The sequence below is a fragment of the Nipponia nippon genome, unplaced genomic scaffold (genome assembly GCF_047370975.1).
Source record: "Nipponia nippon isolate SJK-2023a ecotype South Korea unplaced genomic scaffold, ASM4737097v1 scaffold_10, whole genome shotgun sequence".
In the NCBI taxonomy this organism is placed as follows: Eukaryota; Metazoa; Chordata; class Aves; order Pelecaniformes; family Threskiornithidae; genus Nipponia; species Nipponia nippon.
Window position 1 is genome coordinate 13,434,100 of NW_028262291.1, and position 8,223 is coordinate 13,442,322.

Here is an 8,223-nt window from a genome sequence, read left to right on the forward strand (position 1 = left end):
ACAGAATTACAGAGCTATACTGACTTGTTGGGGGAAAAAGCTGAAGAATTATTTTTAAAAAAATCTTGTAGAAAAAGATAGGGGAGAAACATGTTTTTTTATTAATAAAGGTGATACAGTCTTTCAGTAATGTTAAATATGAGGAAATGAAAATTATCAGCAACTAGTGTTGTGCACAGGTCCAAAATATGTTAGAACTGGACCTAATAAATTACAGCAATAGCTTCTGATGTTTTACCCCCTCTAATGTAATCCTCGAGCAGCCAAATAGCTATGCAGTATGACAGATGCAAAACACATCACTTTCAAAAAATCTTGAAAAAAGTAGGAACAGTATGTAATTGAAGTGTAATGGCACTTATGCTGGATGTGCAATTACATATATTCACATGTATATTTGTACATTTTGTAAGTGTGTATCTTGATGGTTACCCTAGGCGTTGTGGGCTTTTTGTCTCGAAATCATGTTTTATTCATATACACCAAAAGTGTCAATTGCTAGGTTTTCTGTAACTGTCTACAACACTGGTTGTTACTATATACTGTAACAACTTAGCATAGATTGCCTTATTTAAAGATTTTCATTATTTTGCTGATAAAAACAAACTATTATTTAACAGAATGTCTTTTTTGCAGGCTTGTGCGCTGATAACTGCCTAGCAGATTATATGAATGTTACAATGTCAAACAGAATTGCCTGAGATGTGGGTATTAATACTGAGACGTCTTTCAGTCACAGCTTCAGGTTGGGTATTCTAGTTACTGAGTGCAGGAAAGAATTTTAAAACGCAACTCAGCAAGCAACGATTAATTACATTTTGCTTGTCTGAACTGTTGTTTTCTTGTTCTTGGATGCCAAACATTGAGATTTTCCCATGTATTTCATTAGTTGTTTCCCAGTCCCTCGGGTTTAGCTGTATATTTGGTATACTTCTCTGACAGTTTCAAATGTAGCGGTCGGTAGTGGCTACTAAATTTGGTCTTACTGGCTGGTCCAGTAAGTGACTTGGTGGAGTCAGAATAAATTCCTTTTGCTGACAAGACTCCCAGTTCTGATTTTTAAGTATCACAGGCTGCCTTGGCACTTGGTGAGTGTGAACATTCACCCTGTATTCCTGCCAAGCTTGGAGTAGGACAACTGTGAGTGCAGAAAGGCAGCCAGAAATCTTGAATCAGAGCTGTGAAAAATTAAGTCCCCCTTTGTCTGTGCTTCTGGACTCTATTTTGCCAAAAACTACGAACTTCACCTCTGCTTTGCTAAATTTTACTAACTAGAAACTGCAAGTAATCCAAAAAAGATTGTTCCAAGTTAACAAAGATTGTATAATTGCTAATTTTTTTGTTTCAGCTAGAAAGCTGTGAAGTTTTGTGTCTACTTTACTAACTCAGAGTAATTAACTGAGCATCCTAGCAGTCTGAAATGCAGAGAGCAAGGGTTTAGGAAGACTGCAGAAAGGAAATTCCAATCAAAATACGAAAAGGTTAAAAACATAAATAAATTTTCAACTTTGGGGGAGTTAAGGAAAGATCCTGGTCAGATATTTAGAAGTACTGAGTTCATACCATAACATATCAACTTACTTTATCTCTCAGGAGTTTCCTGAGCCAGAATTTTTGTAATCCCATTGGTCTTTACTGAGACAAGCTTCTGTCCGAGTTTGGAAGGATGAATCTATTTTTACATCTTACCGTCACTAAGAATGAAATAAATCTGTGGCCACTGTTTCTGCCATTTGCAGAATCACTTCACAGTGTTATGTCAACTGTAATGGTGGTATCAACAACGTTGTGATCTCTGGTGGTGTTGCATGGTAAGCACTGTATGGCATTCTTAAGCAAAATCAAATTTTCATGTTCTTCGCATTCCAGTCAGATAAAAATAATTCTTCTGGTAAAATACAGGGCAAGAATGTTTCTGTCTAGCATTTTACAAGCAAAGAACAAAACTTAGTTTTAACTTTGAAGAAATTACATGGTTGTGTCCTTTTAATTGAAAGAAAGGATCTTTTGCCTGTGAAAATTAAATCCTCCACATTTTGTAGTTGCTTTTCAAACTTATCAACCTGACAGTGAAATTGTGTAATCTGGTAATAGCATGCCTGAGGCTTATTGCAATTTTGGGCAGTGGTATAAGCAGATGATGAGCTCTGTTGATTTTAATCACTTAGGGTTTGATTCTGATCCCACTGACCTGGGTGTAAATGCAGATTAAGTTCACTGACTTCACTGGAATTACCACAAACATCTCAGTGTAAATGAAATCTGAATTTATTTCGTTGCATTTATGGTTCCACTATAGGATCTTCAGAAGTCATCAAAGAAAGAAAGGTATGGATGACTTTTCCCATCTCTTCATGACAGCTTTCTTATTCAAATAGCATTCGTCTCTGACCAGTTGTTAAAATTGTCATGTATCTGTCGGTGTGTTTGTACTGATGACTCAAGGTCATTGTGCTAAATGCACACGCCAGTTGACTTTTCATTGTCTTACAGCCAGTTTGAGTTGCTTTAAGGTTCCTGCAGCTTGTCACTAGAATTTCTCTTTATTCATGAGCTTTTGTGCTGACTTTATAGTCAGTTTGAAACTGATATGAATATATTTTAGTGTATCTGGAAGGATGGAATAATTGGACATGTTCTAGAATACTTTTTGGTAAGTGGCCATAAATAAAAACTATTGAAATGTAGGATCTAATCCTGCAGTCATTTTTGCCACCTCTGATACTGTTGACAGGAGATCTGTCTACATAGCAGGGACTAAGGCATTAGGTTTGTACAGAACAGAAATGTAGCTTGTTCACAGCAGATTTTATAGCACAGATGTCTTCAGTGGCACAGACGTGAATGTTTGCTATTTAGTGAAGACTTTTTCTTAACACTGGAAGCTTGCTTTTCAGACTTGTAAGCCAAACTCTTCACAGCAGACCCTTCAGTAGTTTTGTTTTTTTTTAATGTGACAAAACCAGTTAATTTGATGCTGAGCCTGATGTGCATTTTTCCTCCTTTATTTTACTGACCAATGGAAATTAATGGGAATCCTGTGCCTGTTTGTTACTTGTGGTTCTCAAAAACTCCCAGTTCCGCATTTTAAAATTTTGCATAAAAGATGCTAATCAATGAAGGTCAGAGATATCTGTGTTAATAACTACTGACTGTTACTTGTAACTAGTAATTAAGTAGTAACTAGTTCCTGTTATCTCTGTTAATAAACTGGTCCACTGTAATTTTTACTCATCCTCAGTGTAATTTAGGGATACTACAGAAATGTTAAACACAACCAATAGGGTAAGAAAGGAGGAGTAGGAAAAAAGGTGAGCATGGGCTGTATTTTTACACCAAAAAATACCTGTTTGTTGTAACATGCTAATACGGTTTAATTGAACATCTGTCCTAGATTTGACTAAGGTATGGATATGGGGAAGTAATTACCTATAAGTATTTCTAAAGCCCTGAAACGCTGGCATATTTAGAGCTAGATTAACAAACTACTTGAAATATATTCATAGCCAATGCTACATCACAGTACTTCTAGGTGTTTAAGCTATGGAAGAGAGCTTAAGATCTCAGTCTGTTGTGTTCAGGGAGACATGTCTGCCTCAGAGGAGTGTTTGTTCTGTAGGAAGGGATGTGTCTTTGGTCCTTTTTGTTCCCAGGACTTCAGCTGCGGAACAGCCCTGAACCATTCCCCTCAAAGAACTGAGGAGGTCTTCACCTTCCTTTAACACATGGCCAAATGAGGAGGCATGGTGCACACTCTATACGGTCACAACAAAAGAGCTGGCAGAGTCTGTCCTGATCCCTCATGAGCCTAAAACGTCATACTCTTCGGGAAGAGCACCAGATGTGCACTTGGGCCTGTCAGCGACAGGGGGGCTTGTGTTCCCCACAGCCTGCCTGTGTGGCTGTGCAGGACACAGCAGCCTGCTGCTTGGGCTCCCAAGGGTGAAAGCACTCCTACAGAAATCCTTTGGGTGCTCTCTGAGCGTCTGTAGCTGGGCAGCCAGCAGGGCAGACTGCACTGGAAACCCGATTTGGATGGAGATGCAAGATAACTTTTGAGCTGTATTTTTCCTAGTACAAGTGTGACAGCTGGGGGCACGTGTGGAAGCAGAATTTTAGGCGTGTTCAGACTTCAAGCGCCTGCAACACGCTGCAGGGAAGGTCACCCATACCTTCTGCCTCATTTCCTTTGTGTATTTGGCCCTTAGCGGCTGCAGAATAAAACAAACAGATCGGTCTAGAAAGGAAAGTATCTAGAAGTGTTTGACCTAAACAATGGCTTTATCTTTGTTTGCACTGCCAAGTTATTTTCCTTGTTTTGTCACTGAGGGAAAGGGTTATAACGTATCCTAGCAGTTCTGGTCTCTGCACAGACAAAAACTGATGCAACTGTTAAAGCTAGAGTGTAGGAAATACCTGGCTGTGTGAATCTCTAGGAAAGTCTCCATGTGCTTTCTAGGAATTCCTGTCTTGCTTTCTCAGAATTCACTCCGCAGCTTTCTGGGCATTTACACTGTACTTTCTAGGAAACCCCACCTTCTGCTTTCTAGGTACATTTCCTCATCGCTTTCCAGGATTATTGCCCACCTGCTTTCTGGGAGTTTTCCCTATGCTGCCCGGTAATTTCCCCCCATGTGTTCTAGGAAGTGCCAGTGTACCTTCTAGAAATTCCCTGTTTTATTTCCAGGAATTTCCCTGGGCATTCCAGGAATTCTCCCTGTCCCCTTCCTAGGAATTTTACCTGTTGTGTTTTGGGAATTTTCTTTGTGCTTTCTGAGAAATCTCCTCTCCAGGTGGGAATTCTCCAGGGGCTTTGTAGATTTTTATTACTGTTCTTTGTAGGAATTTACCCTGTGCATTTTAGAAAATTTTCCTTGTGCTTTCTAGGAATTCCCCTCTGCCTTCTAGGAATTTTCTCTGTGCTGTCCAGATGTTTTCTCCTGTAAATTCAAGGAATTTCCCCTCTGCTTTGCAAGCCATTTTCTATGTGATTTGTAGAAATTTTCCACATGTTTTTGAGGAATTACCCTTCTTCTTTCTAGGAATTTATCACAGGCTTTCTTGGAATTCACCTTTCACTTTCTGGTAATTACATGCTTTTCATTTAAACTGAAGATAAAAACATACTCCTTACGAATGGTTGTGTATTAATTTATTAACTGATAGGATCAAGGATTTTTGTAGTTTATATTGAGGCCTTTTGTGTTGAGCCTTTATTTTTTGCAAGAGGGTAGGATTAGTTCTAGCCTTTCTCTCTAAAGAATGGTGCACTGCCAGATTTTGGGAAGACCTACAAAACATGAAAAGATTTCCACTGCTTTATTAGAGGAGTCTGTAGTAAGCTATGTGTAGTCAGAGACCGTTGTCTTGGTTTTGTATGCACACATTGCCAGCTGCAATGAGGTCCTGGCCCTGCTTTTGTGTGTTCTAAGTGTTGCTCTTCTGTAAGTTAAATTGCAGGAGGAGGCCATAGAGTTAATTCATAGCTCTTCCAGTACTTGTCTTCCTGTTCAAATTATTTTTCATATATTCATATTTTACAACATTAATGGTGATAAGTGGTATTATCTTAATTTAACAGATAATGAAAATTGTAGCAGGAGGGTGATGCAACTTCTCAGCTCCTAAAGGAGGTTCTATGTCTGAGAGAAGGTTTAATTTCTGGCTAAGTGTAGAAGCAGATATGCCAAAAGTAGATACTAGTAATCAGTAAGACCTAAACCCCAGCATTCTGGTTTCTTTTTTTTTTTTTTTTTAATCAAGTTCAGATATTGTAGATGCTAAAAATCATAGAGGAATTGAAATAAAAGAAGATCTGGGATGTTAGATTCTGATATATGGGCCAAGTAGCTCCCACCTTTCAACACCAGATTGTTGAAAGTGGGAATTCCTAGTGTGTGACCATTCTTTATTCACGACAGACACCGTGTCTGTTAGTGTATCCACCTTGACCAGTAAAAACTAAAAATATCAATGTGAGCTCGCATTCTCTTCGGATCCCTCACCATTGTAACTTTGATCAAAAGCACCTAAAAATAATTCTGGGTTGGGAAGGAAAAATAACTTGAAATTGCTTTTTGATCATATTGTCAATTCACAATGGAAAAGCAAGCAAGCTGCAAATATGATAGGGAAGTGCTTCGAGGTGCCTAAAGCTGTCATGTAACATTTCCTCCTCTGCTATTTCTCTGTTTATATCACATGCATATTATATTGTCCCTGTTTATTAAAAACAAAGCAAATATTCATCTGCCTCTCCTGTACAGCTTGTAATTGTATAAAACGCGCATTTGTCATAGTTACTTAGAGTGGTTAAGGCAGATAATTCACTGCTGGAGCATTTGAGATTTGGGATATTTATTACCAAAGGATATCTAACAACCATACTGTGTATTCCAGAGTACTCTCTCTTCTTGTTGTATGCTGGATTCTTCTCAGCTGCTCTCATTTTTATCTGTATATAGGGCTGTCTGCCATGCTATCTGTTCATTCTTTAATTGGTTAATTAAATCTGTTGTTATAATTTCTAGTTTAAGTGATTAATAAAACACTGTTGCAAAATACTGTTAGGTGCACACAGATGTTGTGGTAGGGTTTGCCTGATGTCTTGTCCTGTGGTACTGACACCCATAAGTGTCTGAGGAAGGCCACATGACTCTTAGAAGGTGATTAAAGTATTGAGAATAGGAAGTCTCAAGCAAAAGCTAATGTAGAAGCAGGTTTTTTTTTCTTTTTTTCTGTTGAAAGTAGTTTGACTTAAAGCAGCTGTAGGTCCCTCCCTTATTTATTTATTTATTTAGAACTAATGTTTCAGTAGTAGTACTTCCTTGTGGCTAGACAAAGAGTTCACAAAGATTTTCTGGAAAAGGAATCCCTCCTTTTTCTTGCATAGTCTTATTGATAATGTTAAAAAAATATATCCTTCAGTTCATTGATTTGTCAACAGAAGACTTTACTCAGTTCAGAATTTTTTAATGCAAAAATTTTGTCCAGAATCAAAATGTAAAATAAATTCAGGATTTTAGCCTTTTTTATATTTTTTATATTTTTCAGAATATCTTCAAGACAACAAAAATATTTCTGTGTATCATTAAGCTCTTCTTTGTGCTAGTTATCACTTTTTTTTCCCCGGTAAGTTTCAGAGAATCAAATACTGTAATAATTTTATCATATTACTGTTAAAAATTTCTTAGATGATAGGAATAAGAGTACTAATATTGTCAGAGACTTAAATATGGAAATAGGGTATTAATCACATGTCATGTAAATTGCAGAATGTAGGCTATTGAGTGAGATTAGAAGTTATCTCTCATTATAAAAGCACTACATCAGAAAAGAACATTCTCTTAAGTAGTTTTCATCTGCGTGTAAGGATTTTGTACTATTGTTTTCTAATAAGCCAACTGTCATTCAAAAATAAAAGTCCTAGCTGTGGGAGGTGAGGGGATAGGGAGGAACCAAAGGACTTTAGGATGTTCAAATGACATCTGAGTTTCTCTCTGAGGTGTATCGGAGCTAGTGGAGCAGAAGAGATTTTGCAGAATGCCTATGGAAAATTTGATCCTTATTTTCTGCAGAAACACAGGTTGTACACTCTCAGTTTAAGCCAATGTTTTCCATTTTCTTGAAATTTGGATCCTTCTTTTATCTCATTTGTCTCTCTTGGTCTCTAAAATGCCATCACCCTTGTAGTCTCCATAGACTGAAGCCCCAAATTGCCTGAGATAAGGGGTGCTGCCTTCCACAGCTGGGCAGGGCAGAACCTGCTTCAGCATGGGGAGTAGGCGCTGGTGAGGGATGACCACAAGTGTGGGCACTCAGGTCCCTGTCCTGCAGGAGGTGAACGAGTATCAGCAGTTAAAGGTAGTTTTTGGTGCCTCATTCATGCTAGCCATCTGGAATGCAAGAACAGCTCTCCTTTATAAAGTTGACCATCTTCAACTTGATGGTTTTGCAAGAGTTAAAAGTAATTAATAGTTCCCTAATTAATCCCCTTACACTTTCAGGTATTGCTTCTTCTCAGTTCTCCACTGTGGAGGAACTGTGCTCTAGCCGCCTTGCCTGAAAATGTTTAGATAAGCATGGCTTCTTTAGTGCTTTTTAACTTCCTCTGAGCCTTTTTGCGCAGCTTCTTTTTTCAGAAAAGTAGACTTTGAGGAATCATTTGCAAATCAGTAGTTCTCCAGGGGAATTACATGAGTACCCAGAAATACTTGCTTTCAT